Raw genomic sequence first — 25,620 nt, 5'->3', positions numbered from 1 at the left:
TCTACAAGAGCCGAAACCGGAAACACTGGGGCATGGAGCTTAGTCGATGGTCTGTCTCATTCCAAAAGTGTTCCACTGGCTACAAGCCAGGAGTCTGGGCAGCCCAGTCCCTGTTGTTGTCCATAAAACATTGCTGCAAAGATACTGCTTTATGACAGGGTACATTGTCATGGTGATATGGCCAGTCATTGCCTCCGAACTCTTCCTCTGTTGTACGTAGTACACAGTGCTCTAACATGTGTTCATATCGTTTCGCATTCAGCGTTTTCTTAGGCGCAATAGGAGTACCTCGGAAAACTCCCTCCTACTATAACATCACCACCTCCGAACATAACTGCTGGCACTAAGTATTCAACGTTATCCAGACATTCGCCAAACCGAAACCCTTCCTCTCCCGTGCCAACCTCATCATCTAGAGTAGCACTTGGATCCTACGTCCTCAATTATTTGCTGGATGTATTCCAATCTCAGTCTTCCTCTACAGTTTTCGCCTCACCTCTACAGCTCCCTCTAGTACCATGGAAGTCATTCCCTGACGCCTTAACAGATGTCCTATCATCCTGTTCTTCCCCTTGTCAATGTTCTCCACATATTCCTTTTCTCTCATAGTCTGCGCGGAACCTCCTCATTCCTTACCTTATCAGTCCACCTAATTTTCAATATTTGTCTGTAACACATCATCTCAAATGCTTCGGTTCTCCTCTGTTTCGATTTTCCTACAGTCTACGTTTCACTACCATACAATGCCATGCTCTAAAAGTACCTTCTCAGAAATTTTTCCCTCAAATTAAAGCCTATGTTTGTCATTAGTAGACGTCTCTTAGCGAGGACTGTGCTTTTTGCCTGTGCTAGTGTGCTTTTGACGTCCTCCTTACTGCGTTCATCATTGATTATGTTGCTGCCTAGGTAACAGAATTTCTTAACTTCATCTACTCCGTTACCATCAATCCTGTTGTTAAGTTTCTCACTGTTCTCATTTCTACTACTTCTCATTACCTTCGTCTTTCTTCGATTCACTTTCAATCCATACTGTGTACTCATTAGACTGTTCTTTCCATTCAACAGATCATGTAATTCTTCTTCACTTTCTCTCATGATAGCAATGCCATCAGCGATTCCTATCATTGGTATCCTTTCACCTTGAATTTTAATCCCACTACTGAACCTTTCTTTTATTTCCATCATTGTTTCGTAGGTGACAGATTGAACTGTAGGGGCGGAAGACTACATCCCTGTCTTACACCCTTTTTAATCCGAGCGCTTCGTTCTTGGTCGTCCACTCTTATTATTCCCTCTTGACTCTTTTACATATTGTATAAAACCCGTCTCTCCCTATAGCTTGCCCCTATTTTTCTCAGAATTTCGAATATCTTGCACCATTCTACATTGTCGAACACTTTTTCCAGTCGACAGATCCTATGAACTTGCTTCCATTATCAACCGCAACATCAGAATTGCCTCCCTGATGCCTTTTCCTAAAGCCAAACTGACACATCGTCAGTTTTCCATTCTTCTGTATATTATTCTTGTCAGCATCTTGAATGAATGAACTGTTAAGTTGATTCTGCAATAATTTTCGCACTTTTCAGCTCACGCAGTCTTCGGAATTGTGTGGATGATTTTTCCGAAAGTAAGGTGGTATGTCATCAGATGGTTGGTTGATTTAAAAGAGGGGGGGGGGGGGAGGGACCAAACTACGAGGTGATCGGTCCCTCTATGTGATCAGACTCATACATTCTACACACCAATGTGAATAGTCATTTTGTTGCCACTTCCCCCAATGATTTTTGAAATTCTGATGATAAGTTATCGTCTGTTTTATATGATCAATCAAGCTCTTTTAAATTCTGATTCTAATACTGGATCACCTATCTCCTCTAAATCGACTCCTGTTTCATCTTCTATCACATCAGACAAATTTTCCCCCTCATAGAGGCCTTGAGTGTGCTCTTTCCACCTATCCGCTCTTTCCTCTGCATTTAACACCTCATAGAGGCCTTGAGTGTGCTCTTTCCACCTATCCGCTCTTTCCTCTGCATTTAACAACGGAATTCCCGTTGCAATCTTAATGTTATCACCCTTGCTTTTAATTTCACCGAAGGCTGTTTTGAGTTTCCTATATACTGAGTCAGTTCTTCCGACAATCATTTCTTTTTACATTTCTTCACATTTTTCATGCAGCCACCTCCTCTTAGTTTCTCTGGGCTTCCTGTTTATTTCATTCCATAGCAACCTATATTTCTGTATTCCTGAATTTCACTGAACATTTTTGTACTTCCTTCTTTCATCGATCAGCTGAAGCATTTCTTCTGTTACCCACGGTTTTTTCGCAATTACCTTCTTTGTACCTATGTTTCTCTTTCCAGTTTCTGTGGTTGAACTTTTTAGAGATGTCCATTCCTCTTCAACTGTACTGCCTACTGAGCTATTCCTTATTGCTCTATCTATATATAGCCTTAGAGAACTTCAAGCGTATCTCGTCATTCAAAAATGGTTCAAATGGCTTTGAGCACTACGGGACTTAACTTCTGAGGTCATCAGTCCCCTAGAACTTAGAATTACTTAAACCTAACTAACCTAAGGACATCACACACATCCATGCCCGAGGCAGGATTCGAACCTGCGACAGCAGCGGTCTCGCAGCTCCAGACTGTAGCGCCTAGAACCGCGCGGCCACTACGGCCGGCTCTCGTCATTCCATAATACTTCTGTATCCCACTTCTTTGCGTATTGATTCTTCCTGACTAATCTCTTAAACTCCAGCGTACTCTTCATTACGGCTACATTGTGATCTGAGTCTGTATGCGCTCCTGTGTACGCCTTACAATCCAGTATCTGATTTCGAAATCTCTGTCTGACCACGATGTAATCTAACTGTAATCTTCCCGTATCCCGGCCTTTTCTAAGTGTGCCTCCTCCTCTTATGATTCTTGAACAGATTATTTGCCATTATTATGTGAAATTTATTACAGAACTCAGTTAGTCTTTGTCTTCTATCATTCCTTGTCCCATACTCATATTCCCCTGTAACATTTTATTCTACTCCGTCCCCTACAACTGCATTCCAGTCACCCATGACCATTAGATTTTCATTTTTCTTTATGTTCCGTATTACACTTTCAGTACCTTCATATAATTTCTCTCTCTCTTCATCTTGCGATATCGGCGTTATACCTGAACTATTTTTGTCGGTGTTGGTTTGCTGTCGATTCTGAAAAGACCAACCCTATCACTGAACTGTTCACAGTAACACACTCTCAGCCCTACCTTCCTATTCATAGCGAATCCTACTCCCATTATACCATTTTCTGCTGCTGTTGATATTGCCCTATACTCGTCTGATCAGAAATCCTTGTCTCTTTCCATTTCACTTCACTGACCCCTACTATACCTTGACTGAGCCTTTGCATGTCCGTTTTCAGATTTTTTCTAGCTTCCCTACCATTTTCAAGCTTCTGACATTCCACATATCGTTCCAAACCACTCGTTTGCAGTCACCCACTTTCCAGTGGCGTCGCCCTGTACACTATCCAAGTGTCGCTTAACATCGATTACCGGAATGCGTCGCTTATGACTAGTTGCTCTACCATTGTACTCCATTCTCTTTATGTCTTTACGCACTGTTATTACGCTAGCTGTACCGCCGGTAGCACTTTGGAACTCACGTGGGATTCTTTCCACTGCTCCATGTGATTTTTTACAACCACCCTCCGCAAGTCGACGATCCCTGTCAGTCAGTATATGGCATCTACCTAAAGTGCGCGTCATTTATGATGGCGGCCGAGTTCAGGTTCGTTCTGCGCATCTGACGTCACAAAACACAGCCAATGAACAGATAACGACGTTGCCAGAGCTCGACTGCCATACAGAGCACAGACGAGTGTCTTCAGTTTTAGAAACATTCAGTCATAAATAAAGTAACTGAAAGAAAGCAAAATCTTGATAGCAAAATTTCTTTTATAGAAAGTTTGGAATAAGCATTCTTTGTACCAGTTGCTTCATATTCTATTAATTAATTAAACCAAACAAGCAATAAGCCTCCTAATTCAGGCGATAGCAAGGAAAGTTGTTTGTATCATTCTCACTAACCGCTTTTTCGCAATAAATAACAGCGGTAATTGTTTATTTCCTATTGTACTTCGACGAAACGTGAGTAATTCACAGTCATACCAACAGTGTTTGTAGGTATTTTTCGTCCTACTTTTAAGTTCTTCGGGAAGTTCATTAAATGACGAGCCGCTTTAGCGTAATGGTTAATGTATTTAGCAGCTATGCGAAAGGTCCCGAATTCAACCCTTATTCGATGCTTAATATTTTCTTTATTTAAAAACAATATCGAAGTGTCTTACTTCATGAATTTTATTCGTTTGAATGTGATTTTTTGAAATTTCTAGTGGCAACTGACATCAACCATACGGAAAGTATACGCTATGGACTTTTACCTCTGCAAACTCTTCAAAATTTCTTGCAGCGGTTTACTACATTTAATGCTGCACAATAACTGCGTTGAACATCGAAACAAAATTAAGTCATTTATGGGGGGAAGGTATCAGTCAAGAAGATGTGTAAAAATAAAATTTTTCGGCCAAATAGTTTTTGTGAAATAGAATAATAAGTGTGTCAAAGCAGTCGGGACACCATGTGTCTATACAGGCGAGCAGTGCAGTGATGACAAAATCGCGCACAGCGCGGAATGCGGGGAGCACGTCTCTGTAGCAGCGAAAGGATTAATGCGGCCGTGGTGGCTTTACTTCATAAACTGCGCGCTCCCCCCTAAACGTAAGTTTGTTTGGCGTGTGCAACTGGCAACGCAGCAATCTCCGGCGTCTGGGCGGGCATGCGCGGACCGCCAAGATAAAAAAATTGAACAATAGTCTTGTTTTATTTGTCGTTGCCCCTTCGCGTTTTCACTTCACAATCACATCATCCACAGTCAACTTGGATAGCTTTAGAAAATTTGAACTGTTCCTGATGGATTTGCTACTCAGGTGATATCCCTCAACTAGACCTCAAACCAACTCAGTGAGCTCTATTCTGCTGTTACTGCTTCTCCGTTGACCTCGTTGCCTCGTTCTCTACTGGTGGGTTCCGCCTCTCGTGGCATCTAGCGATCACTTCCGCGACATGAAGATGTGTTTGGTTAATTTTGATCTGATAGCTTATTTTGCGTAGCTGTTATGCTGCGTGTCTATCAGTCTGCCTGCCGGCCGGGGTGACCGAGCGGTTCTAGGCGCTACAGTCTGGAACCACGCGACCGCTACGGTCGCAGGTTAGAATCCTGCCTCGGGCATGGATGTGCGTGATGTCCTTAGGTTAGTTAGGTTTAAGTAGTTCTAAGTTCTAGGGAACTGATGACCTCAGAAGTTAAGTCCCATAGTGCTCAGAGCCATTTGAACCATCTATCAGCCTCAGTCCGTTTTGTCAGTATCTCGGTATGTGCCTAGTTTCCGAAACGATTTTTGACTTTGCTATTTATGAACCGTCCGTCCATTTTCAGTTCCCAATACATAGTATCTGATTGCTCTACGGCCATCTTTTAGGTACTGCCGTTCGCCTTTCAGGTTCTTTACTTGCAATATTCCCCTATCTTTACCAACGAGAGAGCTAGTTTCTTCACCCGAGACTCTGTTATCGACCAGTGTTAGCTAGCTTGCGGTAGCAAGGTGTGCCGAAAGTTTTTAGTTTGCTACGTAATGCAACATCTTTGGAACTTCCTGCGTCGCCCACTCGAGGTTCGTTTACATTCACTCAGGGAAGGGAAAGAGCTTGAGTCTTGCTTGCTGCGTCAGAAAACGCTGCTGCAGCAGTTTGCATAGCGCAATAACCTGTTCACAATAGAGCCGATACTGAAATACTCCCGTACCATATCCTCACGTGACCCAACGGCCTAAACACAACACAGAGTACTTATATTTTGGTAGCTATACTGTATGGGTGAGATTTGTTCATTCAAGATCCATAGTCATAAATTGGCTCAGTAACCTTGAATGGGGTCGTATATCACTCAAAGAACAACGAAGTTCAAGCCGATAACACAACCCTTAATTCCATAGGACTTTTAGACTGCGACAACTTGGGAATGATGTTCCCTAGGAATGCTTTCTCGAAACAGCATCAGCCCTTGACATCAAGCGGACATTAGCACATAATAATTTCAAAAAATGGTTAAATGGCTTTAAGCACTATGGGACCTAACATCTGAGGTTATCAGTCCCCTAGACTTAGAACTACTTAAACCTAACTAACCTAAGGACATCCCACACATCCATGCCCGAGGCAGGATTCGAACCTGCGACCGTAGCGGTCCCGCGGTTCCAGACTGAAGCGCCTAGAGCCGCTCGGCCACAGCGGCCGACGAATAATTTCATAAACGCTTCCCACATAATGCTCGGGTGGCCCAGTCACAAAGTGAACAAGTCTCAATGTTCCATCATGCGACGGTTCTAGAATTTTCCTGACACGGTTCATTTCTGTCACCTCTGGCAACGATATGTAAATGTGAAAAACGCCAAATTGCACCCCGCTTCGTCAGAGTCCGTGGTAAAATGTACGCCCTCCCTATTATTGGTACCTCATTTGAAGGATTGGAGAAAGGCAGTTGCATAACACCTTCAGCAGGACTACATCGACTACGCCGAGCTTATGCAAGCTACAGCATAATAATTTAAAGAATGGTAGGGCCGAGCTGCAATGTAACAGTTGAACTTTTTAATATGCTAACTTTTATACTTCTGTGCCATACAGAATACGGGATCAAATCAGAAGAGGATGATTTTTAGCACTTCAAATTTATCTCTAAATTTGGTATATAATTTTTTTGTCAGGCAGTGTCGCACATAACAAACGTACGTATGCACTGAATAAAGCTTTCTTTAGGTATGTGACAGTTTATCAGCAGCTAACGATTAAACCACCGTTCAGTGTTTTTCATCTTTTTGTATGCATTATTAGTTCTAAGATTTATAATGATCGCAATCACAGCATAGTAAATTGAGAGATATTACATTTACCAATACCATACTCTTGCTTTGACCATCGAAACAACAAAAAAAGCACGTAAAAAGAACGATTAAATCCAGAATGCGATATAATAAGAATTATAGTTCTTCTTATGACATCACATTCTTTGGCTATGATAACTCACAACCGAACTGTCACCTTTCGACCTAACGAAGACCTTTGACTACGCTACAGGTTAGTCTGTCACGACAACTTACATCCTTGAAAATAGTGTGACGCCACATCATTACGTCATGGGTCACTCCCAACATCCTATTTCAGTGAGGGGCAACTCCATCCCCAAATCTGGACTGTTGTTGTTGTTGTGGTCTTCAGTCCTAAGACTGGTTTGATGCAGCTCTCCATGCTGCTCTGTCCTGTGCAAGCTCCTTCATCTCCCAGTACCTACTGCAACCTACATCCTTCTGAATCTGCTTAGTGTATTCATATCTTGGTCTCCCTCTACGATTTTTACCCTCCACGCTGCCCTCTAATGCTAAATTTGTGATCCCTTGATGTCTCAGATCATGTCCTACCAACCGATCCCTTCTTCTAGTCAAGTTGTGCCACAAACTTCACTTCTCCCCAATCCTGTTCAATACCTCCTCATTAGTTACGTGATCTACCCACCTAATCTTCAACATTCTTCTGTAGCACCGCATTTCGAAAGATTCTGTTCTCTTCTTGTCCAAAATATTTATCGTCCATGTTTCACTTCCATACATGGATACACTCCATACAAATACTTTCAGAAACGACTTCCTGACACTTAAATCTATACCCGATGTTAACAAGTTTCTCTTCTTCAGAAACGCTTTCCTTGCCATTGCCAGTCTGCATTTTATATCCTCTCTACTTCGACCATCATCAGTTATTTTGCTCCCAAAATAGCAAAACTCATTTTCTACTTTAAGTGTCTCATTTCCTAATCTAATTCCCTCAGCATCACTCGACTTAATTCGACTACTTCGCTGTGACTTATTAAATTGATAGTTCGGTAATTTTCACATCTGTCAACACCTGCTTTCTTTGGGATTGGAATTATTATATTCTTCTTGAAGTCGGAGGGTATTTCGCCTGTCTCGTACATCTTGCTCACCAGATGGTTGAGTTTTGTGAGGACTGGCTCTCCCAAGGCCGTCAGTAGTTCTAATGGAATGTTGTCTACTCCCGGGGCCTTGTTTCGGTTCAGGTCTTTCAGTGCTCTGTCAAACTCTTCACGCAGTATCGTATCTCCCATTTCATCTTCATCTACATCCTCTTCCATTTCTGGTCTACTTAACCTGAATTGGAGTAAAATTGGTATACTTTGCTCACGCGCTAGGCTTGTGAGAATTGTAATCTCAAAACCACCCAATAGCACTACGGTTCAAAATCACTCAGAGCCATGAATACTTGCGCTTCCCCTGCATTGTTGTGTGCAGGGGGTAGTACTCCCACAGTTAACAAAACTCATTCTCATTGGAATCGGAAGTGCCTTTGTACTAAAATTATGTGAAAACGCTGTAGAACACCAGGCTTTATAGATGGACAAAATCGCCTTGCACCAACAGTCCACATGATTGCTAAGAAGAAGTGACTCGGCAGCTGTGTGCCCGCCTCCGATCCCCACCGTCCTGATGATTTGACGATCTCAAGGAAGCTGCGGTATGTCGTGTATTTTGTGTTATTACAAACTATAGCTAATCGCTGGTTGCATTCCTGCGTTAGTTGTTATTACATGTTAACCACTTGCTGTGCACACTTTCTTGAAACTTCAGCACACTGGAACTCATTTTGTCAAGTCAGTCTTCAGGCGGGTAGTGTTTTCTCTGCTCGCCAGCTGCCAACTTTAGGAGTCAAACAATACTGCAACGAAGCAGCAACTGTTGGTGCATGCAATGTTTTGTTTCGTCATCTAAAACTTCATCATGCTACTGTATTCAGCATTTAAATTTCCGATCATACGGACTATTGAAGAGTTAGCTACGCTTGCGTATCACTTTCGTATACACTGCCCAGTCACATTAAAGTGCACGTCTGTCAGAAGCCTGAATAACCGTCTTCTGTAGTATGGAGCGCTGTGAGACTTGCAGAGAGAGTGTCGGTGAGATTCTGGAAGGTACCGACAAGGACCTGGAACCATGCCGATCCCATGGTTTCTCGGGTGAGGTTCCATCGCGCATACAGCCCGATCCACATTGTCCCACAGGTTCTCGTTCAAATTTAAACCCGGGGAGTTTGCTGGCCAGGGAAGTGCGGTAAACTCATCCCCGTGTTTTTCAAATCACATACATAACTGTGAACTATGGAAATGACAATGAGCGTTTGGCGTCTTAGGCCAGGAGGTCCCTTACGGGGCAGGTCCGGCCGCCGTGGTGCGGGTCTTATTACATTCGACGCCACATTGGGCGACCTGCGAACCGGATGGCGATGAAATGATGATGAAGACAACAACTAGTCCGTGAGCGGAGAAAATCCCCGACCCAGCCGCTAATCGAACTCGGGTTCTTAGGACGGCAATCCGTCACGCTGACCACTCAGCTATCGGGGCGGACACTGTGAACTATGACAGGTTGCGTTGTCCTGCTGATAGATGCCATCGTACCACAGAAAAACAAATTGTATGCAGGAGTGGACATGGTCCCCAAGAATACATGCATACGTTTGTTGATTCATTGTGCCTCCTATAATAACTAGATCACTCAGGGAAAACCACGAACACATTCCGCAGATCATAACGCTCTCTCTTCCGGCCTGGATCCTTCTGGCGATTGTTGCAAGATGTTTGCTTTCAGATGTTTCACGCTGTGAACGCCAATGGCCACCAGTTTGATGGAGGCGACCTATCGGCACTCACTGTACGTCCAGTTGCGATATGGGCGTATAAATTCCAGCTTTTGTCGCCGATGAACAGTAGTCAGCATGGGTGCGTGAACCAGATGCCTGCTGCGTAGGCCTATACGGAGCATGTTCGCTGAATGGTCGTTGCGGAGACACTGTTGGTAGCCCCTTGGTCAGTTGCTCAACAGTTGCACGTCTGTTTGCCCATATACATCTCCGCACCACAGTTGCTTCAGCGCCGGTTTTGAAGAGCGCCATTTCGCAATGCACGGCATACTTTAACTACGACAGCACGCGAACATTTCGCAAACTTAGCCGTTTCGAAAACGCCAATAAACATGTCCTTTTGGACATCAGATAAATCGCTCCATTTGCGCATTACTGCAACACTGCTCTGTTTTCCACATCCTCCCAAAATGCTTTATATAACCTTCACGGCTGTTGCTGCTACCAGCCACCTATCATCTCGGTCGCAGGTTCGAATCCTGCCTCGGGCATGGATGTGTGTGATGTTAGGTTAGTTAGGTTTAAGTAGTTCTAAGTTCTAGGGGACTTATGACCACAGCAGTTGAGTCCCATAGTGCTCAGAACCATTTGAACCATTTTTTGGACTGTGTATATACGAGGGATAGGCACAAAGTTGTTGTTGTGGTTGTGTTCAGTCCGAAGACTGGTTTGGTGCGGTTCTCCATGCTACTCTATCCTGTACAAGCCTCTTCATCTCCGTATAACTACTGCTTATTGTATTCATATCTTGTTCTCCCTCTGCGATTTTTACCCCCACCCCCACACACTTCCCTCCAGTACTAAATAGGTGATCCTTTGATGATGCCTTAGACTCCTTCTTGTAGGCAGGTAGTGTCGCAAATTTCTTTTCTCCCGGGTTCTATTCAGTACCTCCCCAGTAGTAACGTGGTCTACCCATCCAATCTTCAGGATTCTTCTGTAGCACCAAATTTCAAAAGTATCTATTCTCTTCTCGTCCAAACTGTCTATCGTACATCCTTCACTTCCACGCATGGCTACACTCCATAAAAATACTTTCACAAAAGACTTCCTGACACCATATTCGATGTTAATAAATTTCTCTTCTTCAGAAAGGCTTTTCTCGTCATTGCCTGTCTACATTTCATATCCTCTGTACTTCGGCCATCGTCAGTTATTTTACTGCCCAAACGGAAAACTCAGCCACTATTTTAAAGGTCTCGTATCCTGATCTAATTTCCTTAGCATCACCTGATTTGACTACATTCCATTATTTTTGTTTTGATTTTGTTGACGTTAATTCTATATCATCGTTTCAAGACACTGGCCACTCCATTCAACTCCTCGTCAAAAGTCCTTTACTGTCTCTGGTAGAATTACAATGTCATCAGCAAACCTCAGGGTTTTTATTTCTTCTCCCTGAACTTTAATCCCTGCTCCAAATTTTTCTCTGGTTTCCTTTACTGCTTGCTCATTGTACAGATATAATAACATCGGGAACAGGCTACAACACTTTCCCACTCCCTTCTCAATCACAGGTTCCCTTTCATTCTCCATGGATTCCTATAATTGCCGACTGGTTCCCGTACGAGTTGAAATAGCCTTCGCTTCCTGTATTTTACCCCTGCTACCTTCAGAATTTCAATCAGAGCATTCCACTCAACATAATCAAAATCTTTCTCTCAGTCTACAAATGCTATAAACTTAGGTTTGCATTGCCTTAACCTATCTTCTAAGATAAGTCGTATGGTGATTTTGGAAACTTATGGTAAGGTCTTATTGGACCAAACTGCTGAGGTCATCTGTCCCTAAGCTTGCGCATTACCTAATCTAACTGAAACTAACTTACGCTAAGGACAACACACACATCCATGCCAGAGGGAGGACTCGAACCTCCGACGGGGGGAGCCGAGCGGTCCGTGACAAGGCGCCTGAGACCGCGCGGCTACCCCGCGTATGTCGTATGGTCAGTATCGTCTTGTTGTACCTACACTTCTCTGGAATCCAAACTAATCTTCCCCGAGGTCTACTTATAAGAGTTTTTTCCATTCTTCTATAAAGAATTCGTGATAGTGTTTTGCAACTATGACTTATTAAACGGATCGTTCGATCGTATTCACATCCGTCAGCACCTGCTTTATTTAAAATTGGAATTATAATATTCTTCTTGAAGTCTGAGGGTATTTCGCCTGTCTATGCATCTCGTACACCAGATAGAAGAGTTTTGTCGTGGCTGGCTCACCGCTCTAAAAAGGCCACTAGTATTCCAGACGGAATATCGTCTACTCCCGAGGTCTTGCTTCGACTTTGGTCTTTCAACGCTCCGTCAAATTCTTCTCGCAGTATCATATCTCCCATCTCTTATTCATCTAGTCCTCCTCTATTTTTATAATACTACTTTGAAGTTCATTTCCGTTTTATAGACTCTCCATATACTCCCTCTACCTTTCAGTTTTCCCTTTTCCGCTTAGGACTGGTTTTTCTTCTGTGCTTTTGATATTCATACAGCTGTCTCTCTTTCCTCCTAAGGCCTCTTTAATTTTCCTGTAGGCAGTATCTATCTTTCTCCTAGTGATATCTGCTTCTAAAACCTTACATTTGTCCTCTAGCTATTCCTACTTAATAGTTTTCATTTACACTCGATCTAGTTTTGTAGACCTTTTTATTACCTTTCATCTTTCATTTTGATATTTTCTCCTTTTATCAGTTAAATTCCATATCTCCCGTGTTATACAAGGATTTCTTAGGCGTTGTCTTTTTACTTATTTCATCCTCAACTGCGTTCACTATTTCAGCTCTCAAAGCTACCCATTTGTCTTCTACTGTATTCCTTTTTTATGTTCTAGTGAATCACTTCCTAATGCTCCCACTGGAACTTGCAACAACCTCTCGTTCTTTCAATTATCTAGGTCCCATCGCCTTAATTTCCTACGTTTTTGCGGTTTCTTCAGTTCTAATCTACAGTTCATAACCAATACATTGTGGTCAAAGTCCACATCTGCCCCTGTAAATGTCTTACAATTTAAAATCTGGTTCCTAAATCTCTGGCCGGCCGCGGTGGCCAAGCGGTTCTAGGCGCTTCAGTCCGGAACCGCGCGACTGCTTCGGGCATGGATGAGTGTGATGTCCTTAGGTTAGTTAGGTTTAAGTAGTTCTAAGTTCTAGGGGACTGATGACCACAGAGGCATTTTGAACCTAAATCTCTGTCTTAACATTATTTAAGCAAACTGAAACCTTCCGGTGCCTCCAGGTCTCTTCCATGTATACAGTCTTCTTCCATTATCCTTAAACCAAGTATTAGTGATGATTAAATTATGCTCTGTGAGAAATTCTACCATACGGCTTCCTTTTCATTCCTTTCCCTCAGTCCATATTCACCTACTATTTTCCTACCCATCCTTGTTCTTCTACCCAAGTCCAGTTTGCAATCACAATAAAATTTTTGTTTCCCTTAACCGTCTGAATAATTTCTTTTATCTCATCACATGTTTCGTCAATCTCTTCGACATCTGCGGAGCTAGTTGGCACATAAACTTGTACTACTGTTGTAGGTACGGGCTTCGCGTCTGTCTGGGCTACGATAATGCGTTCACTATGCTGTTTATAATAGCTTACCCACATTCCTGTTTTCTTATTCATCATTAAACGCACTCCTGCATTACCCCTATTTGATTATGTATTTATAACCCTGAATTCATCTGACCAGACATCCTGTTCCTCCTGTCACTGAACTTCGCCCATACCCACTGTATCTAACTTCAACCTATCCATTTCCCGTTTCCAATTTTCTAACCTATCTGCCCAGTTAAGGGATGTAACATTCCGCGCTCTGATCCGTAAAACGCCAGGTTTGTTTTTTCTGATGAAGACGTTCTGCTGAGTAATCCCCGCCTGTAGATACGAATGTGAGACTACTTTATCTCCGGAATATTTTACCCAAGAGAATGTCATCATCATTTAACCATACAGTAGTGCTGTATGCCCTCGGGAAAAATTACGGCTCTAGCCTCCCAATGCTTTCAGCCTTCCGTAGTACCAGCACAGGAAGAATGTTTTGGTTGGTGTTAGAAGGCCAGATCAGTCAGTCATCCAGACTGTTGCCCGTACGACTCGTGAGAAGACTGCTGCTCTATTCAAGAACCACATGCGTATCTGGCCTCTCAACAGATACTCCTTGCCGGCCGCTGTGACCGAGCGGTTCTAGGCGCTTCAGTCCGGAACCGCGCTGCTGCTACGGTCGCAGGTTCGAATCCTGCCTCGGGCATGGGTATGTGTGATGTCCTTAGGTTAGTTAGGTTTAAGTAGTTCTAAGTCTAGGCGACTGATGACCTCATATGTTAAGTCCCACAGTAAAAGAAAAAAAAAGATATTCCTCCGTTGTAGTTGCGCCTAAGATACAGCTATCTGTATCGCTGAGGCCCGCAAGCTACCCCGCAAGCGCAGACGTCGATGGTTCAAGTGGGGAATAGTTTTAGTTATAACCCCCAAAACATTAATTTACGCAGATAATTTTTTTTATTTGTGAATATGTATCTGCAGTCCTGACACACTTTGAGATTCCCCTCCGTGGTACTGTAAAACGCCGTTAGAGGAACCGCAACAAGAGGGAGTAGCTCATTGGTAAAGTAGAGTCTCGTGCGGTAATTTGTTTTTTGAATTTTAACAATGCTGCAAGAATCCATGCTGAGTTGATGGAAGTGGACGGCAACAGTTGACGAACATTCGCTGAGGTGTGAGCACTTCTATTTATTTCATTCCTGAGTGACATAAACTAACCTGTGGCTGACACACATCGTGGGATACTCCTCGATATCGTGTCGCACCTCCTTTTTTCCTGAGTGGTGCAGCAACTCGACGTGACATGGACTCAACACGTCGTTTGAAGTCCCTGAGCCATGCTGTCTCTGCAGACATCCATTATTTTGGAAGTGTTGCCGGTGCAGTATTTTGTGCAAGAGCTGATCGTTCTATTATGACTCATAAACGTTCCGTGACATAGATTTCGGGCGATCTGGGTGGTCAAATCATTCGCTGGAACTGTCCAGAATGTTCATCAAACCAGTCGCAAACAACTGTTGCCCGGTGACGTGGCGTATTATCATCTATAAAACTTCCGTAGTTGTTTGGAACATGAAATCCATGAGTGGCTGCAAATGGTTTCCAAGTAGCCGATCATAACCATTTCCAGTAAATGATCGGTTGGGCCAGAGGACCCAGTACAATCCATTCGAGAGGACCCACATAATTATGGAGCCAGCACCAGCTTGCACAGTATCTTGTTCGCAGCTTGGGTCCATGGTTTCGTGGAGTCTATGCCACACTCGAGCCCTGCCATCAACTCTTACCAACTGAAATCGCGATCTATCTCACGAGGTTACGGTTTTCAGCCGTCTAGGGTCCAAACAATATGGTTACGAACCAAGGAGAATCACTGCAGGCGATGGCGTGCTGCTAGCAAAGGCAGTCGCGTCTGTTGTCTGCTGCTATAGCCCGTTAACGCCAGATTTCGCCGCACTGTCCTAACGAATACGTTCGTCATACATCCCACATTGATTACTGCCGTTATTTCACGCAGTGTTGCTCGTCTGTTAGCACTGACAACTCTACGCAGACGCCGCTGCCATCGATCCTTAAGTGAAGGCCGTCGGCCACTGCGTTGTCCGCGTGCGAGGCAATGTCTGAAATTTGGTATTCTCGGCACATTCTTGATACTGTGGATCTCTCAATATTGAATTCCCTAACGATTTCCAAAATTGAATGTCCCATGTGTCTAACTCCAACTACCGTTCCGCGTTCAAAGACTGTTACTTCTCATTCTACGGCCATAATCACGTCGTAGCTTTTCTACGTGAATCACCTGAGCACAAATGACAAGCTCCGCCAAAACATTGCCCTTTTATAACTTGTATACGCGATGTTACCGCCATATGTACGAGGGTCAGTCAAAAAGTAATGCCTCCTATTTTTTTTTCTACGTTTAATTGTCAGGAAATTTAAATGCAATTACATAGGTTGAAAACCACAACATTGAGGATCATTTTGTCATTTTTCAATGTAATCTCCGCCCATCTCTACAGTTTTGGTCCATCTTTGAACAAGGGCATGTATCCCAGCCCGGTAAAAATCACAGCTCTGCTTCCTAAGCCATTGACGCACGGATGTTTTGACGGCCTCCTCATCTTCAAAATGAATCCCACGATGAGCTTCTTTTAGTGGCCCGAACAGATGGAAGTCTGATGGTGCCAGGTCAGGGCTGTATGGGGGATGAGGCAAAACTTCCCATCCAATTTTGACAATCTCGTCAGAGGTGTGACGACTGGTGTGTGGTCTTGCATTGTCATGCAAAAGAAGAACATCTGCCATTGATTTTGTTGGGCGAACTCGCTGAAGACGTGCTTTAAGTTTGTTGAGGGTTGTGACGTATTGAACAGAATTTATTGTGCATCCCTGCTCCAAAAAATCAACCAGAATCACACCCTCTGTATCCCAGAAAACTGTTGCCATAACTTTCCCTGCCGATCGCACAGTTTTGAATTTTTTCTTCCTCGGCGAGCTTGTGTGACGCCACTCCATTGACTGCCTCTTTGATTCGGGTTCAAAAAAATGCACCCATGTTTCGTCCCCGGTCACAATTTTTTTCAGAAACTCATCTCCCTCCAAACGGAAGCGCTGCAAGTGTTGGGAGGCTATTGTTTTCCTTGCCTCTTTATTCTGATCGGTTAACATTCTTGGAACCCACCGTGCACAAACTTTTGAGTACCCCAATTGTTTAATAATCGTGATCACACTGCCTTTACTAAGAGAAATAATGCGACACACTTCATCTGCAGTCACCCGACGGTCACCACGAATGATGTCATCAACTTGCTGAATGTTGTATGGAGTCACTGCACTCACCGGCCTGCCGCTCCGCTTTTCGTCAGTCAACGGTGTTTGCCCTTCAGCTTCCTTACAACGACGAACCCATCGTCTAACAGTGCTGACATCCACTGTCACAACACCATACACCTTCTTCAGTCTTTCATGAATGCGTATGGGCGTTTCACCTTCTGCATTCAAGAATTCAATCACACAACGCTGTCTCAAACGAACATCGATGTCGGCCATCTTACAAACTTCTGCTGTGCTGCCACCTGTTGACACAGAAAGTTACTACTGCAGTGGATTGCAGAAGAAGGTTTGAGGAATGGCGCCAAATTCAAATTTTTCACTTAACTTAATTTCTTTAAGTAGAAAAAAAATGGGAGGCATTACTTTTTGACCGACCCTCGTATATGTGCTTATCGCTACCCCATGATTTTGGCACCTCAGTGTATAAGGTGGCACTGAGGTTTCTATTGTTGCCAAATAGCTCTGAATGATGAAGAATGAAATGGCAGACCGCCTCTCTCGGGAAAAGCAGGAGTCGCAAGAGAAATGGAAGCCCTGGCGCTCGAAGGTTAGGCGATAGCAGAAGTGAAAATCAGTCATGGAGCAGATTTCAGTATCTCGCACGACGTTCTGAACATAACGGAGGTTGCCACCAGCTTGGGTTCCGTATCTGCTCCCACACATTTGAAAAGTCTGCCGAACGGAGACAGCAACAAAAACGTTGCAGATGTATCGGACGAATCCAGATGACTTCTTTAGCTGCCTAATCACCCCGGCCGAGTGCTGCATGAGTCGTAATGACCCCAGACAAGGGATCAAAGCAAGCAGTGCCAACACGTGAACCTGCCACCGCCGAAAAGGCGGAGACCCGACAAAACACCGGGCAAGGTGATGCTAAGTGTATCTTGGGACTGCCATGGTGTGGTACGAACAGATTATGCTGGTAAGAAACAAGCCGAGACAGCAGCATACTCCCGAAACCTCTTGATGAGGTTACGGGAGCTGTCAGAGGTGCGTTTGCTCCTTGACAACGCCCCACGCCATTCTGCAAAGGAAAACGTCACACGTGCTGCTTCTTTCGGCTATCAAATTTTGACGCCCCCCATATCCGTATAACATGACAGCCAGTGACTTCCTTTTCCCCAAAATTCATAACACAAAGCTGCATTTAGTTCTTTTATTGTACAGCCGGTTTCGGTTACAAACTATCATCTGGTACCTGTATCATCGTAACTGAAACATGAGTCACAAATCTAATTAAAAACCACAAAAATAAAATGGAGATAATACAGAGCTTCTCAATACAGCCATAAGGAATCAGCACGAGCATGTTTACTCAAAGAAAGATCCGTATCCGATGACTGCTAAGTTGCACAGGTCTCGTCAGTATTCAAGAAAGTCAATATTTGTCAGCTACTAAATTACGGGTTCATATTATTAATGTCGACGTGCAGCAAATACTCACATCAAGTGTTGAGTACTATCGACAAGGGATTTCAAACTGATTCCGCATTTCTAGATTTCCAGAAGGCTTTTGACCCAGTGGTTTGTAGTCAAATTGTGTGCTTACGGAATATCGTCTCAGCTGTGCGACTGGATTCGTGATTTCCTATCAGAGACATCACAGTTGTAGTAATTGACGGAAAGTCATCGAGTGAAATGGAAGCGATTTCTGGCATTCCCGAAGTAGTGTTATAGGGCCTCTTCTGTTCTCCATCTTTATAAACGTTTTAGGAGATAGCCTGAGTAGCCATCATAGGTTGTTAGCAGATGATGCTGTCTTTTATCGTCTAGTAAAGTCATCAGACGATCAAAACCAATTGCAAAACTATTTAGATAAGATATCTGTATAGTGCAAAAATTGGCAATTGACCCTAAATAATGAAAAGTGTAAGTTCATCCAGATGTGTGCTAAAAGGAATCCGTTAAACTTCGGGTTACACGATAAAACAATCTAAATATCTAGCAGTTAAAGTTATGAACAATTTAAATGGGAAAGAACAAACAGAAAATGTTGTGGGTAAGGTGAACCAAACACTGCGTTTTATTGGCAAACACGTAAAAGATGCAACAGATCTACTAAAGCGATTACCTACACTACGCATGTCCGTACTCATTTGGAGAACTGCTGTGTGCTGTGGGATCCCGGGGAGAACGTTTTGTACTATCGAGAACTGGAGAAGAGAGTGTCACGGATATGATGGAAGGGTTTGGGGTGAAAATTATTAAAAACAAAGGCGTTTTTCGTTGAGGCAGCAATTTCTCACGCAATTTCAATCATCAACTTTCTCCCCTGAATGCGAAAATATTTTGTTGGCGCCGTCCTATGTAGGAGAAACGATCACCTTAATAAAATAAGGGAAATGAGAGCTCGCTCGGAAAGATATAGGTGTTCTTTCTTCCCATGCGCTGTTCGAAAGTGGAGTAATAGAGAATTAGTGTGAAGGCTGTTCGATGGACCCTCTGCCAGGCGCCTAAGTGTGATTTGCAGAGTAGCCATGTCGATGTTGATGTTAGGGTAGTCATATATCGACTTTATGGGAACCCTGTCTTGTCTTTTGTTTCCATTTTTATGCCAACCGAAATGCAGGATAAATTAGCATCTTACCGAGGTCACCCACAATATGCTATTGCTAAGATAAAGCACAAGTGAACATAACTGAAGACAAAGATACCAACCATAGAAGAATGGACCAGACATAAAAAATTAAATATACATTAAATTCATTATAGGGTGTGTGGAAGTATATGGCTTAAAGTAGTACATTGTTAGTAGGAAGTTACAGGAAGACATGTTCACCAGAATGCGCATAGAGAGAGTGACATGCTAAAGCCAAACGTAATTGTAAGGCAGGTCAAGTGACAGGGTCCTCTAGAATTTTGTAATGTGTTATAAGGTGCATACACTGAAGAGCCAACGAAACTGGTACACCTGCCCCGCGAGCACGCAGAGGTGTCGTAAGACACGTGGCATGGACTCGAGTAACGTCTGAAGTAGTGCTGCAGGTATTTGACACCTTCAATCCTGCAGGGCTGTCCATAGATCCGTAAGAGTACTATGGTGTAGAGATCTCTTCTGAAGGCACGTTGCAAGGCATCCCAGATATGTTCAGTAGTGTTCAGGTCTGGGCAGTTTGGTGACCAGCGGAAGTGTTTAAACTCAGAAGAGTGTTTCTGGAGCCACTCTGTAGCAATTCTGGACGTGTGGGGTGTCGCATTCTCTTACTGAAATTTCCCAAGTGCGTCGAAATGTACAACGGACATGAATGAATGCAGGTGATCAGACAGGGTGCTTACGTACGTGTCGCCTGTCAGAGTCATATCTAGACGTATCACGGGTCTCATATCACTCCAACTGCACACGCCCCACATCGTAACAAAGCCGCCACCAAATTGAACAGTCCCCTGCTAAAATGCAGGGTCCATAGATTCATGAGGTTGTTTTCATACCTGTACATGTCCATCCGCTTGAAACGAGACTCGTCCGACGAGGCAACCTGTTTCCAATCATCAACAGTCCAATGTCGGTGCTGACGGGCCCAGGCAAGGCGTAGAGCTTTGTGTTGTGCAGTCATCAAGGGTACACGAGTGGGCCTTTGTCACCGAAAGCCCATATCGATGAAGTTTCGTTGAATGGTTCTCTCACTGACAGTTGTTGATGGTCCAGCATTGAAATCTGCAGCAATTTGCGGAAGGGTTGTACTTGTGTCATATTGAACGGTGGTCTTCAGTCGTCGTTGGACCCGTTCTTGCAGGATCTTTTTCCGGCCACAGCGACGTCGGAGATTTGATGTTTTACCGGATTCCTGATATTCACTGTACAGTCGTGAAATGGTCATACGGGAAAATCTTCACTTCATCGCTACCTCGGAGATGCTGCGTCCTATCACTCGTGCACCGAGTATTACTCCACGTTCAAACTCACATGATAACCTGCCATTATAGCAGCAGTAAGCGATCTAGTAACTGCATCAGATACGTGCCGTCTTATACAGGCGTTGGCCCGCCGGAGTGGCCGTGCGGTTCTAGGCGCTACAGTATGGAACCGCGAGACCGCTACGGTCGCAGGTTCGAATCTTGCCTCGGGCATGGATGTGTGTGATGTCCTTAGGTTAGTTAGGTTTAATTAGTTCTAAGTTCTAGAGGACTGATGACCTCATAAGTTGAGTCCCATAGTGCTCAGAGCCATTTGAACCATTTTTTATATAGGCGTTGCCGACCGCAGCGCCGTATTTTGCTTGTTTACATATCTGTAATTGAATACGCTTGCCTATACCATTTTGTCTGGCGCTTCAGTGTATGAAGAAACCATTGTGTGGCAGGCACTTCCAGAATGACAACACAGTGATTTTCGAGGTGAAACTTTCCGGAACAGCCAAAATGCACACTTTTATAACCAAGGTCTCCGCCAAGTCATCGCTGATAAAAATGTGTCGCATTGACGGGTGTATATACAGTAGAGAATGATTAACACCGTCACCAAGTTTATGTGTTGGAGACGGATTCTATTTTTTGAAACGATAATTAAAATGTTACTACTAATAATCATAGAAAGCCGTGTGCATAGCGGCGAAAGCGAGCTCGGAGGAGCGGTGCGGAGAGAACATTGCCCCCTCTGCCTTCGCTGGGCAGCGGTACTACGCATGTTACTGGCACCAAAGTTAGTGCCCAGCTGCAACGGTGCAGATAATTTTTGCTCGTCCTACAATAAGTGTCCACTCAACATTTGGTGAATTTCTTCTTCTGCAGTGTGGCCCACACGCCTTTCCTGTTAGAAACGAATGGTGTTCTTCTTCTACTGGAAAAACTAGTATATCCGGTAGCGTTATGCGACGTGTGCAACAAATGTTTTTCAGTCAGGTTAAGTGAGCGATTAGGTGAAAGGTAGTTTGTGAGTGAAATATTCGATACATGGCAGTTGTTGATACAAAGACACGGTCAAGCCCATGTTAATCATAAGTTCTAGTTTCGATGCTCACACGCAGTCGTAGTCACTCGTAATAACCAGCTTACAGTATCGAACCAAAGTTAATACGAGAAAGTATTACAAAACGGATCATCTGTGACGGAATTCTCGCTCAAAGATCACACAATTTGACCGTTAACGACTGTTCAGTTTGCGGTCACGCCTTGTATTATACGCCAAGTGGATTTTGGTTATTCACAGATTACATTTTAAATCGGAATTTCACATGGTCGTCTTTTTCACACGTTCGCGTCCACTTTGCTACATTGCATGGTCAAATTTTAACCACTTTCCGTAAAATTTTCACATCTATTCAGAGCTCCATATATCTACGTCCAAACATGGTAACGGCTGACACCCGAACTGCACTAAGGATTCACAAAGCAATTCTCTTAGGCTACGAACGTATTGCCCTCTGACTGGGTGTCATACATCGTAACCAATCATATATTGGTAATAAACTGCGCAATCCCGCATCTTTTACTTTTGACTGTCACAATTTAGCTGATTTTATGAACAATTTATCAAAAGAACAAATTTATAAAATCCACAAATGTCAAAATAACTTCCTCTTTAAATGACAAAATTAACGTAAAATGTACCTTGTTTCCCCAGTCCCATAGACTGGCTAGTTGCACTTTACAATTTCCCTGAGTATGATTCACCCTCTCAGTACACAGTTCTTTTGCTAACGTATACTCAGTTAATAGACATAACAGTATTTATTTATTTAATATTTCGCATTCACACTAATAATTAAACAAATTAGCAATCATTAATGGAAGTCGCAATAATCGCAATAAATACAGTTTTTTTCCCAAATATCCTGTAGCTACTTGATAATTTCATAGTCAGTAAGATGCTGACATCTTTTCGCCACAGCCTAACCTACTTGCAACTAGCTACTGGATCCGAGCGCATCTGTCACGCGCTAACCATGACTCGTTGTCTGAAGCTGTCTGCCTGATACCGTCTCTTGCTTAACATACACGTGATATGAGGCGCTGCCAGACGGAGTGGCCGAGCGGTTCTAGGCGCTTCAGTCCGGAACCGCGCGACCGCTATGGTCGCAGGTTCGAATCCTGCCTCGGGCATGGATGTGTGTGATGTCCTTAGGTTAGTTAGGTTTAATTAGTTCTAAGTTCTAGAGGACTGATGACCTCAGAAGTTAAGTCCCATAGTGCTCAGAGCCATTTGAACCATTTTTGTTATGAGGCGCTACGCCTCACATTCACTCCCGAACGAAACAGGAACTGAAATTGAGGCTAGCAAAGCAGTAGCTGAAACGCTTAACTCTGTTTTCAAATGTCCATTTACAAAGGAAAATTCAGGAAAATTGCCCCAGTTTAACATTCGTACCATTCAGTGACGAGTGAAATAAGTATTAACGTCGTGGTGTTAAGAAACAACTGAAATCGTTAAAACCGAACAAAGCTCCAGGGCCCGATGGAATCCCTATCAGATTCTACACTGAATTTGGAGTTGAGTAAGCCCCTCTTTTCATTGTAATCTATCGTAGATCCCTCGAACAAGAAACCTTGCCAAGTAGTTGAAAAATACACAGGTCGCACCCGTTTACAAGAAGGGTACTAGAAGTGATCTACAAAACTACCCACAATATCCTTGACATCGATTTCTTGTGGAATCTTGGAACATATTCTGAGTTCAGACATAATTATCTCGACCAGAATGATCTCCTCATGCCAAACAGTATGCATTCCAAAAACATCCTTTATGTGAAACCCAATTCGCATTTTTCTCATACGACACACTGAATGAAAGCTTCGGATCAAGGCAGTCAGCTAGATGCAGTATTTCTTGATTTCCGAGAAGCATTTGGCTGAGTACCACATCTACTACGCTTATTGTGAAAAGTGCGATCATATGGTTTATCAGGCGAAATTTGTGATGGATTGAGTTTTTTTTTTTTTTTTTTTTTTTTTTTAGGGAGGACGCAACATGTTATCTAGGATAGAGTGTCCTTGTCAGATGTAGAAGTAATTTCGGGTATGCTCCAGGGAAGTATGTTGGGATCCTCGCTGTTCATGTAGTATATTAATGACATTGCGGACAATACTAATAGTAACCTCAGACTTTAAGAAGAAGATGCCGTTCTCTATGATGAAGTGGTTTTTGAAAGAAGCTGCGCAAATATTCAGTCACGTCTTCTTTACATTTCAAATTGGTCCAAAGACTGCCAACTTGCTTTAAATGCTGAGAAATGTGAAACTACGCGTATCACAAAACGAAAAAACGTAGTATCTGATGACTATAATATCAATGAGTCACATTTGGAATCGGCCAACTCATAAAAATACGGGTGTGTGACACTATGTACGGATATGAAACAGAATGATTGCGTAGCCTCAGTCGTGGGTAAGGCAGATGTTAGAATACTGGAGAAATGCAAACAGTCTATAAAGGAGATTGCTTGAAAATCACTCGTTCGACCCATTCTTGAACATTGCACAACTGTGTGAGACCTGCACCACATAGGACTCACAGCTGATACTGAACGTTTACAGAGAAGGGCAGCACGATTGGTTACAGGTTTGTTTGACCCGTGAGAGAGTACTACAGCGATACTGAATCAAATGAACTTGTAGACTCCTGAAGAAGACGTGAACAATCCTAAGAAAGCCTATTTGCAAAGTTTCAAGAACAGGCCTAAAATGATGATTCTAGAAGAATACTACAACCCCCTATGAAACGATCACATAGGGATCGTGAGGACAATATTAGATTAACTACAGAACGAACAGAGGTATTTAAACAACCATTCTTCCCGCGCTTCGCATCCGAATGGAACAGGAAAAATCCTAATAACTGATACAGTTGGACGTGCCCTCTGCTATTCACTTTGCAGTGGTTTGAAGACTATAGATGTAGATGTTCTTCATGCTTCACACTGATCATCAGTACGAAACTCGAAGTGACACCGGCTGCAACAAACCCCGAAATGTTTCGTGAAATATCGTATTGGCATGTTCGTTCAAAAAATGGTTCAAATGGCTCTGAGCACTATGGGACTTATCATCCGTGGTCATCAGTCCCCTAGAACTTAGAACTACCTAAACCTAACTAACCTAAGGATATCACACACATCCATGCCCGAGGCAGGATTCGAACCTGCGACCGTAGCAGTCGCACGGTTCCGGACTGCGCGCCTAGAACCGCTAGACCACCGCGGCCGGCGGCATGCTCGTTTTCAGTGATGGTACTTCCGTGTCATTTTCTCGAAACCAATATATAAAGTATCCATGAAGTCTCGTCATCATTTCAGAAAGTCATAACTTGGCACTATTGCAGTTAGAGCACCGTGGTTTGTTGCAAAACGTTTAATGGCTCTCAAAGCGTTTTTCTGTTACGTCTGTTCTTCCATGTGTACTCCACCTGTTGCTCGCAGAACATCAGAGCGATGTAGAGTTCTGCCCACGTACGGATCAACATTTGTAATTGCTTCATTGATTCGTGCACGAAGTGTAGCTTTATCACAGCTCAGTGTTGTGTACATGCGATCCTTGACATAACCCCACAAAAAGAATTCTGATGACGTGACATCGGAAGAGCGCGAGGACGAGGCGTTGGGAACATCACGCCGCATCCACTCTCAGGAAATGTCATTCATCACTTCCTGCACGTTCAAACACCAATGTGCGGGTGCACCATCATACTGGAATATGATAGAGGGCAGTAGTTCTTCTATCTGTTGTTGCGGCAACTGTTGGACCAAGTTCCCGTTATGGCTTTCTCTGGGAAGAAAAATGGGTCTAACACCTTATCGTGCATTAGATCGCACCAAACACTAAGCCTCGAGCTACTGTGCATGTTTTCACGTGGGTTGTGTGGGTTTTCGGAGCCCCAAATCCTAATACTGTCCAGAAATGTGGAAACATCTGGAAATAGGCACTTTTTCAGATAGTCATTGCCAGCATTTAGGAAGACTATGATGGATCAAGTTACAGTTTACCGCAGAG

At 43.5% G+C, this 25,620-nt stretch overlaps 1 protein-coding gene across 1 annotated transcript in view; it reads left to right on the top strand.

Annotated features, from left to right (window-relative positions):
- LOC124795998 (transient receptor potential cation channel trpm) overlaps nt 1-25,620 on the top strand; it is a 186,217-nt gene that overhangs the window by 20,605 nt on the left and 139,992 nt on the right. The window lies entirely within an intron of this gene.

This window comes from Schistocerca piceifrons, chromosome 4, assembly GCF_021461385.2.
Source record: "Schistocerca piceifrons isolate TAMUIC-IGC-003096 chromosome 4, iqSchPice1.1, whole genome shotgun sequence".
Lineage (NCBI taxonomy): Eukaryota > Metazoa > Arthropoda > Insecta > Orthoptera > Acrididae > Schistocerca > Schistocerca piceifrons.
This window is presented reverse-complemented; position numbering and strand designations above follow the sequence as displayed.